Genomic DNA, 13,965 nt, shown 5'->3' with positions numbered 1-13,965 from the left:
GTTAGATACTGACAATTCATAATTTAAGCCATCTATGTTCCAAACAGCTCCTTTTTCTTTTAAAAAATTAAAATAAGCCTGTTTACAGCAGGTCTGTATTGCTCAGATGTCACTCTGAGCCAAGCAGTGCAATGAATCTGTTCTGCTCCTTGTCAGGCTTTTACCCACTTTCCAGTTAAACTTGAACCTCTGGTCAGCACAGCAGCCTGCTCCAGTACTTCTCACAAACTGCCCACACCACTGGTGGCTCCAGAAAGCTTTAAGGAATGAATACAAGGTGCTCCCAAATTACTCAATGCGATTGCCTGGCTTGCTGCATCAAAAACATTGTCCCACACAAAGGAAGGGAATAGGCATGGATGGTTTTGGTTGCTATAAAAATAGAGAAAAGAGCCATTTCTTGTGGTTTTGCTATGTGAAGTTCTCATTCTATCACAGACCAAACAGTTATATATGTCAAACTTAACAAGAGAAGTCAAATCAGATGGTGCACCAAAGAAAGAGGTGTAGAAATTGTGAAGCATTAGTGAAGAACACAAATACAGTTGTAAGATACAACCTTTTAGGGAAAACAAGTCTGTTAGAACAAAACGGTGCCTGTATTAGGGGCTGTTAATGTAAGTCTGGTCCTAGATCATAACCTCACATGCAGTAATGGCAAAAGATAAGCAACCCAAAACAAAACGTGCAGTACCGCAAAGCTACAAAGTTTGCATGCAAATCTGCTTCATGACAACCAGAAACCTGATAATGGGCCAGTCCAGTCACAGAGCTCCAGTAACACCAGAGGGCAGCCATGGGACACGAAAGGAAGGTGAAATTAGAATCTCGCAGCAATTGGTAAAACGCATCAGACTGAGAATTGCCTTCCATAAATTCACCTACTGACAGACAAAACTGAGGATATCTTTAGAGGAAAAACATTGTTGCCACCCATATGAACCCTGTAAGCAGAGGGAAGATAAGGAAAAAAATAATCATAACGGCCCTTCAAAAACAGCTCTTCTAAAAGCTGCTTATCCAAGCTAGCACGAGACACTCTAAATCATCATGCTGTATATTCATAGCAAGAATTTCTCCCCCTACAGCTGCTTCTGAAGGTCCTCTTCTTTATTCCACCACTGACAGCTTCCTTTGTTGAAATGGTTGTTACTCCAATACCAGAAATGGCTTTTCCCATTGCACTGTCCTGAGCTACAGATTGCTGCATCAGTAAAATACCCGAACCTGTGTTATCTACACAAGGGAAGCACCATCCTGCACAAAAACACTGTGATTCAAAGCATCAGGACACAGCACCAAAAGAAAATTCAGCAGCGTTAGGAATAAGGGCAGAACTTAATTAAATGAGAAGAGTAAGGAGCAGATTGCGTTTTTATAAAGGAAAGGAAGATGAGCTATTTAGGCATGGGGGAATAAACACTTCTTTCATCTCTTACAGGCTCCTGTAAAGGAAAGGATTAGAAGTTTGCATGCAGTTATTTTCAAAATTAAATATTGTAACTAGTGCTTAAAGCATGTAGTGCCATCATGCGTTCAGAAAGAAACACACAAGAGGAGGAACTAGCCTAAGCAGTTCAGCGGGTGGGTGAGAACACCTCTGCTTTGCAAGATCTTCAAGTCTTCATATAACACCAGCTCCTCCTAGGCATTACTATTCAGTTCTGATTTACTGCTCCAAGCAGGTCAGCTCATTTGCCCAAAAAAAAAGCTCTAGAATACCCCTGTAGAAATAAGGTTTCTTCCTGAAAACACTGAATATACTTCTTCAGTGTACTTACTGGCATGCACAAAAACACTGCCCTCAAATAGGTACCGAGACAATGAAACAAAAGGATGGTGAAAGCAGGAAAAAAGCCCCCCAAAACAGAGCTAAACTGAACAATTCAACCAGCTCATCACAGAAATTTGCCCTCTTCTGCCTTCTGCATCCTGGGAAGAAGGCTCAGGCAGGTAACACACCTCGGCCTGTGCCTGTTTTCTAGCTTTCCTCCCACTGCCACCACCTTCCATCTTTGTCATGAGAAATGCTCATGGATTATCAAAATTGCTCTCTAAAACTGCAGTTCAGGCACCCTTTGGCAATAACACCCCTTGGTACTGTGATGGCAGAGCCATAGTTCTGCCAGCAGCAGCACACAGATGCTGAGAATTAGCAGTGCGAGACTCTTGGAATACAGATGCCAAGCAAGCTTTTTGATAACTTTTCTTATTAATACTCTGATCCAGAGTATCATTGGCTTCAAAGGGAACTTGGTCATTATAGCAGATTTTTCAAACAATTATAAAAGGCTTATTGCAACAAGATGGACAAGAGACAACTTCTTTTACCCAAGAAGGCCAAACTACCAAGGTCTTCATATTTGCATAGTTGATCAGGAATATCACTAGCAGAGACAATCTGCAAGACCCTCAGCTTCCCATGAAAAAATGATGTGAAACTGGCTGACCTTCAAACAGACACAGATGAAGTGGTTAAAACGAAAAAAACCCACCACCTGTTAAAAGCGTAAACCTAAGCCAAGTTATTTCTCCTTTGAGGTTTACAAGAACAAAGCTCTTTTTGCTCCCCACTTTCACACATTTTAGAAAGTTATTTAATTCCAAATTGAAAGCACTGGTGCTTTGCTTGGACCCACCCTAACATCACTTTGCCAGATGGCAGGTTTTCTTTTTCTAATGAAGCACGGGCACAGTCCTGAGCACCTCCGAGCACTGACCCATCTCACTTCCATGCTGCTGTTCATGTCATGCACATGTTTAAGTGCTTTTCAGTTTACTGGAAACTTAAAGGATGAGATCAGCTGGCACATCTCTTTCCAGGGAAGCAGGAGATAGATGTCAGCTACCAAAAACCTTTTCCAGTAATGAAACGTGATCTTCAAGATGGAGGTCCAGGAGATAAATTGTGTCAATGATTTTTGGAGAGAGGTTAATTATTTATTAATATCAACTAATTGTTAAGGATTCTTTTGAGAAGATGTCTCCATTTCTTAAACAACCTAACAGTAAAAAGCCAAAACATGTGAAAATCCTGATAAAGAGATGGCCATTTTTTGCTGCTTTCCATACATATTAGGATGTTGAGTCATGAATTTCCAGTAAGTTTGCTAAGCGATGTGATAGCTATAGCAATATAGATGGCAGATACAATTTCTATGCTATCTCCTGGGATTAAAAAGGATGCAGTGGTTAGTTTGGAAAAGCAGAGGAAGGACCATGCTGATCTGGAGTGAGCATCTGGCTGTCCTGAGGCTGTAACTCAGCCAAAGGAAGGTGGGCCAGAAGCATCACAGAGGATCACCCTGCACGTTTTGCAGCACAGGCAAAGATTTTCTATTTGCGAGATTATCCAGAGACGAGGTGTAGAGGGAGGGCAGAAGAGAATGAACAACAGCATTCTCTAGGAAACCTAAAAAAAAAGTCAGCGAGGAAGATGTAGTCTGAAAAAAGAACTAGACATGTCAGGAAAAACAGGTGACTATGGAGTTCTGGCCAAGAGGAGACAGAGCTTTGTATTTGGGATTAACCCAGATAAGAATTGCTAAGTACAACACCACAATTTCTAAGAAAGAAATCACACGTACATGGGAGAAAGGCAACAGCATTCTTGCCAGGTACACACGTAACCAGAAAAAGGGGATGGGATGAAAGGCAGAGCCTGGAGGTGTCAGGCTGGACCATGCAACATGAGGAAGGAGCAAAAGTCAAAGAGGAGTCACTGAGGTCATGGAAGGCATGAGGAGGAGACTGCAAAAAGAAGATAAAGAAACATGATGTGATGTTACATAAATTGGCTGAGTGAAGGTCCCCATCAACAATCACGAAGTGGAGAAGAGAAAGGCACAGAGGTGTGGGGTGCACAGAGGTGTGGGAAGCAGAAGCGAGGGAGGTGAAAATAGACATTGTGGAAGGCAGAAGCAGTGCCTGGAGAGCTGACATCCAAGGAGGCTGTGAGGGATGAAGACTTTCTAGAAACATAAAGATTTCAGAGACAGAAAAGGTGGGGGAAAGGTAAAAAAAACAAAGCAGGAAATCAATTAAGTAAGAGCCAGGTTGGCAGAAATAGTAGTGGAAACAAGTGTGGGAGATGCAAAGATAAAGAAGGTTATCTGCCTGCATAAGAAAAAGATCTCCAGAACTGAAGAGGACAAGGAGACAAAAGCACTGGGGAGAAAAAGCAGAACAGAGAGGAGATTTTATGAGGGTTAAGAGGGTGAAGACGTGGGGGAAAGAGCCAGGTGATCGGAGGAAAGCAGAAAAGCAGGACATCTTTACTGTCAGGGAAGTTGCACAGGAGAATGGAGGGCAGAAGTGGCGCGCAGGGCTGTTGCGCTTGTGCAGATGGATGTAAATCAGAAGCGTTTCTGGGTTCAGTTAACAGCAACAGGCATCTTCCCTCAGAAACGGGCGCCAAGGCACGGTGTGGGGTGCCAGCTGGGACAGGGCTGCCAGCCGCCCTCACCACAAACACCCAGCTGCTTCCCCTGCACATCAGGGCGGTGCCAAGATGGCTGCCAGGCCCTTCCTCCCCAGCAGAGCTCCCCTCAGGGGAGGGGGGCTGCTGTCAGCTTATGGCATCATGAAGCCGAAACGCTCCGTGCTAGCGCTTATGGCACCTGTGGAGAAGCACGGCCAGCTGGGGCCAGAGGAGCCATGCTGCCTGCTGCCTGCCTGCCCACCCTGCCGGCACCTCGTGGAGGGCGAGCAACATGGCTCTGTGCCTCCCTGTTATCACTTCTTTTGGTCCATCCTACACTGGAGAAAAATGCACACCAAAAAAGAAAAAAATCACGACAGTGGAAATACCCTGAGGAGGAGATCTGACTAAGAACAAGTGCTTGCCGCAGCACCTGCCCTGGGAGGCCTGCGGGTCCCTCAAGGGCCGGCATGGTCACCATGCCCGGGCCAAGAGGTGCCTGAGGACAAACCCTCGGGGATGGCGCCTTGCTCCTGGCGTGCGCCCAGAGAGCCAGTGACTCATCTCTCACTGCCACCGCGGCTGGCAGCACTGCAGGCCCTCTTGCCTCCATGTCCTGCAAGGCATCCCCAGGGCTGGGGCCAAGGCAGCAGGCGAGGTTTTGTATCAGTGCCCATCTAGTTATAACTTTCATTAAAGAGGGAAAAAAACCCAAACCAGCAGCTGCACAGAGTAAGAAATGAGGGGGGAATGAAGCAACAGGAAGATGAAGTGTTTGATGAGGTGAACCTTTGCTTAAAACCTTTGGGCATGTATTTACTGCTAAAATAAAGTTTTTGATGGAAATGTCTGTGAGACCAAAAGTGTTTTTTTCTATCAAGATTTTGGTCCTTTGTTTCAGAGAAACGTCTTTTTCTCATTTCAAATTTTCCTCAATAACAGTGAAATGGTCTTCTGCTTTCCCTACATCTACAGAAATGGTTTCACCTTTACTTTCATTTCAGCCAGAAACATTTAAAACTCGTTTTAAATTACCTTAAGTTTTTTTTAGAAATTAACATTTTCTTGTATTGTTCTAGGTAAGTTGTATTTCCAACTTCATGTCCTTAGTCTTCCACACAAACATTTTAAAACAGGGTCTAGACTTTAATTAAACACATTTTCAATGTTTTATACATGCAAATTATTTCATTTCATTGTCTTTCAGTTGTAGATACTTTATAGCCTGGGGCAAATAACCACTTACAGAAATTTTACTATCTGAAGTGGAACTGAAGCTTATTGTTACAAATACTCACATAATTATGTTAAAAGGGACATAAATCTTCACAAAGTCAAGTTCCTTCCTGTTGTGAAGGCACATTTTCAGCCAGGGAAAGTCCATTTAGCCAGAGCTTGAAGGTGAAAAATAAGTTTCAAATAGCAAGTAAGCCCAAGAACCTAATAAGTCATAGTTATAAAATCATTTACCCTGTAAATATCATTGTTTGAAATTGAACTCCATGGCCATGCCTGCCAGCGAGCGAGAAATGGGTCACAGAGGCTGGCAGGGAAGAAGAGGGACTACACGGCCCCATCACCAGTGGTGTCATCAATGAAAGGAAGAAAAACAGTTCTGCAGCTGGAAAGGCTCTGGGTTTAAGAAGGGGGCCCAGCTCCTGCTTTGCCCTTTACATCAGGTGTGCCAGGCTAGATCCAAAAAGGCTTCTGGCAGCTCACATAGGTGCAGTTTAGGAGCTTACATCCCAAGCTGACAACCTACAGCTTCTCATACTTCTGTCCGAACTCTGTAGCTGTATCTGATCTCAGCCTTCTCATGGCTCCAGACACGGGACGCAGCTTGCATAATCTTAAAGAGAATTAGTCATCTTTACTTCCCTTTAGTCGCTGGATAAAAACAGGCACTTACAATAGCCTAGTTCTCCTAGAAGGGGTCTCTAAAACAATCACACCCTAACCATACCCATTTCTTCTTGGTAACTAAAGGAGGAGCCCAGCACAAGCAGCTGGTGCTCACTTGTGCCCTAACAAGGGCCGTACAGACTCTCCAGAGAGGCTGAACCCAGCTGACACCCTCTGCTTATACCCTCCCGACAGCGAGAGCTATTGGATCTCCAACACAGGTAGCATTTTCTTTAAAAATAAAAGCAAAAAATAGTCCCTGGGCTCAGTGCTCCTTATGAGCTCAGCTCAGGCTACTATCTGCACAGAATGCTGGCTGCTCCAGATCCCATTTTAAGATGCTTCACTCTTCCCTGGAAACATACGGGAAGCACCAACACCACATCAAGTTCTGCATTCACTCCAAAAACCTAAAATTAGGCACTCTAACTCTGACCTTGAAGCCACAAGTCCTTTATTTATTCCAACTCCTTTGTTTGAGAGGAAGCAGCTACTCAGGGCAGCTACTCAGGCATTCTCAGGAAGTTATGTACAACTTCAGACGGAACAGGAGTCCACCAGCAAGCATGAGGGTGGCTGCTCCCTAAGGACAGGGACCTGGGAGCCAATGGTGACCCCAGCCCAGGCAGTGCCCTCACCCACCGGCTGTAGCCCCCTGCCCTAGGCAAGCAGCCTATCCCACGGTGCCAGCCAGGACAAGCACACAGCCAGGGTCCATCCAGGCACTCCAGACAGGAGCAGAAGGAAGCAGAGCCAGGGGCAGGACTAAAGACCAGGTTGCAATGAGACTCCAAAACCTCCCCCACAAGAAGATTGGTCAAAGAAGCAAACTACAATGTGCATCTAAGGGTCCACCCCAGAGATAAATTACCTGCACAGATACGAGAGGCAGGGCTAGAGGTAGGCATACGTGCACCAAGGTGAGGAAGGGGCTGAACTGAGCTGAAATAGAGCTGCGAGCAGGTGTGGGGAGCCCCAGCTGAGGCTTCTTAGGGCCGTTAAGGGGCACTGACCTAGCAGAGATTTAGTAACTGGGTTTACCAGCTGTCAAACAACACTGCTATGAGATTGTTGTCAGTGGAGCCCTGCAGCCTTCCAGACTTTTCTATGATTTTTCTGAGTCACTCTCACACAAGCTTCCTTTCGGAAGCCCCCTAAAAAACCCTTCTTCCTTTTCCAATAAACCAGTGCCCTGTCTGGAGAGCAGAGGCCTCTTTCCTCACTTCAGCACCACCCTAACTGCTGAACTCAGTGTGGGAACATGCTCTTGTGAACCCAGGATTGATCTTTTCCCCTCAGCAGATCTCTGCTGGCCTCCTCCAAGCACAAAGACAGGATGTGCCTGGTGATGGTCTTCACCTCCCGTCCCTCCTGCTCTGCATCATGCCTGCGTGCTGTTGTAGACCCTCTGTGCCCTACCCACTATATGGCTGCATGGGAGGGTCCTGCAGAAGCAGAGAGGCTGCAGGGAGCATGAATTTCCACTGCAGAAGCCATGAGCCATGGGTTTGGCAGAGGCAAGAGCCAAGGTCCAAACAGCTTCTGAAAGAGCTGTGAGGTTTGTGAGAGACAGAGCTACACACAAGGTGGCTGTGGTTCACCTGGCTGCCCTGCTTCCTCCTGGCTACCTTGTGCTGCACTGGGGCTGGCCTCTGAGCAACTCCCAAAATTCTCCAGTGGTTCTTGGTGCAAGTCTTTCATCCACCTCTTCTGTAGTCCCTTCTGATATGGGCTGCTCCAAAAGTGAGGCCCTAGGTGGTAGAAGCAGCCTTGTCTGATGTGATAGAAGAAAACCAATACAGCTGTCAGGCAAAGCACAGCAAACAGGAACGACCTCCTGCTGCGCTGTGCCCAGAGTGCTTGTTGCAACCCTATATCATCTGCCTTTGCCTGTGTTACTCCTTTCAGAGCTTTTTCCAGGATTGCTTAAAAAAAGATCTAGACAAAGTGCCGCACCAGCAAGTAAAAAGGAAGGATAGCACAACCTGGAAACCAGTCCCAGTGACTGTGAAGCTTGGATTAGCAAGCACAGAAATAAGGAGAGCAATTAGTCCTGCAATGCAAGACGCATGTGCTAATGACACAGAGGCTGCCTTCCTCTCTAGATGGAACAGTGAATGGATTGAGAACCAGATGCTGTTTCAGAAGGGAGTGATTTGAGACTTCCACAGTCTGCTGGACACGTTCTGGTCTTTAGGAAGGCTAAAAGGCCCTAAAATCGGTGAGGATCTTTTTGGAGGGCTGCGGGCTGGCCAGCTGGTTTGGCAGGATCGCATCCATTAGCAGGGCTGCAGTGCAAATGAACCTCTGTACACCGAGATCTCTTATTAGGGCAGGCAGCTATAAAGGCAGAGCCAAATAAACACTGATGCAAAGGACTGTGGATAAAGGGACCAAGACCAACATGAGAAATCAGAAGCTTTTTGTCTTAGCTCTTGGTCCTCTTTCCATGAAACAGAGCCAATAACTGCCTCCTCTAGGAAGCTGAACACGTTAAAGACCATGAGGCGCTCATATAATTAATCAGGGAAGTTATATAAGTACACAGACATTTGTCTATGCTTCATCTCATAGCTTGGGGGCCTTCAGATCTGCTGCCTGGGGAACTAACAGCAGTCTAGCTACAGCTGCACAAAACAGAGTGGGCTATGAAGCCTCCCCACAAAGCAGCATAATCATCCAGACAGCTCATGCAAGGAACCGTGCTAACCCTGCCACATTGCTCAGTGCTGGAGCTTAAAGGGCTGAGGGTAAAGCATCATGCAGCAACTGTAGCATAGGGAGACACGGGCATCCATGCACCATGAGATTATCCAACAGGCCAGAGTTTGTTTGGATTCCTGTTGGGGCAGACACACTTCAGTCACACAAATCAGGATAAACAAGTGGGGAGTGCAGGACATCTATACAAAGGGTCAGGCAGCTCCCAAGCATGCCACCAAAGTGAAAATTTTGTGAATGAATGTGAAACCTTAGTGAATTCAGCTGGTTTAATGCTGTGTGTCACACAGCTGCATGGCCAATGTTTCAGTGTTAGCAGCCTTCTGCCAAGTTTACTCTCTTGCTGAGAAACAAGCTAAGAGAAAAGCATTTTTTCCTCAAAGCTTCCTTTGGTGACCTACATGGGGAAACCTTTTGATTGTCTTCCTTGGTGATCAGCTTTCCATCAGCAAGCACACTCCCAAACACTCAAGCTGAGGTTGAACAAAGGATTTGGGATTCTTAAAAGTGGTTTATGGTAAGACAGCGATTCCAAAACTGCAGTCACAGCCAGCCAGCACTGCCCTGGATGTGCCCAAGTTCTTTAGACACTTTGCATTTTCACTTGCACTACAGATGGTTCCCGGAATTGTGCCACATGCCTGGAGCTGTGCTGTCCAGAGCCATTCAACACCAAACTCCTGCCCTAGTCTGGCAGGAATCCAGGAAAGAGCTATTCCTCCAAGCCTCTTGGACAACTAGGGTCACCCAGTCCCTCTGCTCAAGGCACACTTACACTGACAGTATCAGGCTCCTCACAAAATGCAGCTGCAGTGGTGTTTAAAATAAACAAACGGAACCAAATGCCTGGCAGCTGTGGTGGTGCTACTGCTGTCCTTTGTAATTTCCACGAGGCCAGAGGACCTGCTCGGCTCAGTGCTGGCATCCACTGTGGGTTCCCACCCATGTCTCACACCTCAAGGGAGACTGCCCTAACTACTGCATCTGTCAATTATTCCTTGTAAAAAGGAAGGGTGCCTTTCCACCCTTCCTTTCTCAGCTCTTCCACTTGTGCAGCCAAGAACTGAAGACTCACTGAGCCAAAAGAGGGAGGGAAAGATCATGTACCCAGCTCCTCCTCTGAGCTCCCTGCTTGCAGCACCCGCGCTCTCCCTCTCCCTCTCTCTCAGAGCTTACCTCCCCCCGGGCTGGAGGAGAAACCCCTGAGCCGCATACAAGCCTCTGCAGTCACTTAAGTGTCCAAACGTCAGGCATGGGAGTGCTTATTGTTCAAGGATTTGCAGATGCAGTGGGTCTGGCCCTAACGTATATGAGCAGAAAGCAGACGTACTGCTCTGGGCCAGTTTCAGATGAAAGTTATATATAGCCTTGTCTGAAGAAGCAGCTATGAGACAAAAGGTAGCTGAGTTTTGGGCTGAAACATGTAATTTTTAAAATACAGCTGTAATGGAAGAGGCTGCTAAGCTGTGTGTGATGAGTTCCCACCTTAATGTGAAAAGGGTCATGTTTAAACAGCACCACAATAGGATTCAAATGCCCTCCCTCCATCTTCTGTTAATCTTTTCTAAACAGAGAGGACTGAAAACTGAGTTCCCTCAACTGCAGAGCTACTCTCACTTCTGCAATGGCTTTTAATCTATGTTTTAGGAAGCAAAAATACATTTTATTGCCATCACTCATTCACTCCCCATGAGAATAGGATTAATTACTTTTGCCAGTTTTAACAAGAAACCATATTGCCAGCAAATAACGAACATTTCCTGCTTGCAGATTTGTTCTGACTTTATGTGACATCAGTCCTGTTTCTCCCTCACTGCTCTGCAGGCCTGTTCTGCCGTTCAAAGGTTCAAAGGTGTCTGTGCCCGGCACCATCTCAGCGCCAGACTGTATGTGGTCACTCTCCCTTCCTCCTCCTGCAAGCTACTCCATGGACTGCTCAGGACATGCTTATCCCTTTCTGTTTGCTACACCTCTCCCAGGGCACCATCTTCCAGGGCACAGACGCTTCTTACTTTCCCGAGCTGTCTAAGCCCTCACCAGCCACGGCACTGCTGCGGTGAGTAAGAGTGGTTAAACACAGCCCAGACCTCACAGCAGCCCTCACGTGCTCTCCCTGGAATTTCCCTCCTGCTGCAATACACGGTGCCTCACTGCCACACACACTGTGGAAGGAATCTCTTTCCTTCCTCCAAAGCATCTATTGAGACTGCTGACAAAAGGCAGGGCATTGCTTTGATGAAGCCTGATGTCTTTTGCTCTGCAGCAATCTAATAAATACATGTTAATAGAGCTAACTTGAAATCCCTGATACAGTGACTGTTCAGTGGTCCTTCCAGGTATTAGCTCTCTTTCCAGTTAAAAAAGAAGAAAGAAAAAGGAATTGCCATGGCTGATCTTTGGATCATTATTCAGTGGAATAAAACTCTCACATCACTGTGCATGTCTTGACCACAAACCAGTGGTTTATTTTTTTTTAACCGTATTTTTTAAAAAAATTTTATTAAAAAAAAACTTCTGAGAAAAAAATCATTGCACCATGAATTTATGCATGGTGATATGATGCATATAAATGAAAAGATGCAGCTGAATGCATTTTTTTCATTTACTGTGGCTAAAAATGTTTTGCATCTAGATGCAACGTTGCTGAGATGTGCTGGGAAAAGTAAAGATGGGGTTGATATCAATGCAGAAGAGGAAGCTGAGAATTACTGACAGATCAGGGGAACATCTGTGTTTGCATACAAGGGGTAAACAGAAAAAAAAATACCCAAACCCCAAAGTGTTTTATGAAAGGTCATGAAGCAACACCCCCCCCCCCCCCCAACACGAAGTCAAACAAAAGCCCCCAAACCCATAACCCAGCCTGAAATGAGAACGTGTGGAGTCCAGCTCTAGTTCAAAGGCAATTATAATTTCTGTTTCTCAACCAGAGCCCAATACAAACTGGGATTAGCTATGGCTTGATTTACAGGGGACCACAGGACTGTTGAACATTCTTCCACTGAGTTCATGGAGGAGGAAGAATAAGGAACTTTTAGTCTGCAATTAGACTTTTTAAGAAGCCAATTCTGATCTTTTTCTCTCTTCGACTACTCGTTGAGATGTTCTACACATGGAGCCCCCCAGACCATACTCTTCAGTTTCTCAAAGGTTTTAAAGACAGAGGCATTATCCCAGTCTTGAAAGCTTTCTTCTGAATCTCTCAAACAGATCCTCAAAGGTTTTCAAAGCATTAGAAGTTTGTGGGACACTTGTGTTCTCAAGGTGAGTAGGACTGTTGTGATCTGGATCCTTAATTAGGTATCATAGCTAAACCTGCACTCTGTGTGTGGGAAGTCTTTTGCAAGATGAGCTTGTGGTAAATGGCCCTACTGTTTGCACACACAGCTTAAACGCACTTCAAATGGGCCCGATTTCTGTGCAAAAACTTAAACAGCCCTAGAAACGATGTGGAATGTTTGCATGGGATTTTGCCAGTTAAAGCTTGAATTGAAGCCCTAATGAATAGATAGGGGTTGTGGTGCTGGTTCAAGGGTAGTGCAGCTGGTAGTTGTGCTTTTCCTCTGCAAGTACAACTGCAATACAGGGGGGGAAATAAATTTAGACTGACTCAAAGGCACAAATGTTCCTTCCTCTAGCTCATTAATCCTATATCTGATCATATATGGTTAAAAACACCAACTTAGATTCAAATCCCTTATGGCAACCAATACCCCAGCTTCAGAAATACCATTTAAGGAATTGGTGGTCTGATACAATCCACATTATGGATAGAAAATGAAAGGGGGGAGAAGTTAAAAAAGTGAGAAAAAACAGTAAGAAAAATAGGATGTAGCTTAATCATTGTGTCATCCCAGAATCTGAAGGATGCTTTCTGCTTGAAACATGGCAAAACTGAGGATCGCTGCTGATGTAATTAAGATATTACTGTCTTGCATTTCCTTCCCAGGTGTCAGAGAAACAGTCACTGATGAGTGAAAGACAAATTTGAAAGAGAAAATAGAAAAAAGGAGACAACCTAAACACAGAGATGCTGGAGAAATCATCAAAAGGAGAAGTAGCGACTGAAAAAATCAACAGGGTCAATGAATTATTATTGCCAAGGAAATCTTGACTCCTCTATCCAAACGAACTGTCTTTAATAGTAAAGACTTACTCATTCCTTCCAACACACAGCTGGCTTTAACAGCCCTTGTGGGATGCAAGCAAAGGACAGCATTCTCCAAAATGGGAAGCAGGCCCCAGGCCTGACACGCAGTCCTGTTGGCTTCTGCTCTGCTCCCTCCCACCAGTTTCAGAAGACCAAATCCAGCTCCTTGTGGGATGCCACAGCTCCTTCCCATACCTCCCTACCCTCCTTCCCCAGCTCTCTTTTTCCTGTTTGCCTGGAACTGGCTGTGTGGTAGGTCTTCAGCTGCAGCTCTGTCCATACCCACAGGAAGGCACAAACTTGGCGTTCGTAACGGGTGGTGTTCAGCTCCAGTGGGTTCAGGCGCAGTTAGGCACTGAGTGCAAGGATGATATCTTAATGAAAGATCTTTATAAGCAAAAAAAAACCCCAAAACAGATTATGCTTAGCTAATGTTTCTCGGGAAGGGCTAAGATAAAGCCGCTCTCTCTTTTTGTACACACATCCCTGCATCTCTGCCTTTGGGCAGGGAAATTAAACCAGCTTCCAAGACTTTAACCTGCTCTGTTAGATGCATGGAAAGTAGTGATAGAAGCAAAATCTTTCCATGTCCTTTCATTATTCCAGTCAACCAGCGAAATCCTTGTTGTAGATGCTTTGCTTTGCAGGTATTGCCAGTGCTATTTCTGATCTTCGTGAAACGATAAAATGATTGTTTCATGAGCCTGTTATCTCCCACGAATCATTCCCATTTGAGTCTCTACCAGGCAGGAGCTACCCAGAGTAGACCCAA

The sequence above is a fragment of the Falco rusticolus genome, chromosome 14 (genome assembly GCF_015220075.1).
Source record: "Falco rusticolus isolate bFalRus1 chromosome 14, bFalRus1.pri, whole genome shotgun sequence".
Lineage (NCBI taxonomy): Eukaryota > Metazoa > Chordata > Aves > Falconiformes > Falconidae > Falco > Falco rusticolus.
The sequence above is the reverse complement of the archived record's forward strand: the minus strand, read 5'-3'. Positions refer to the sequence as shown.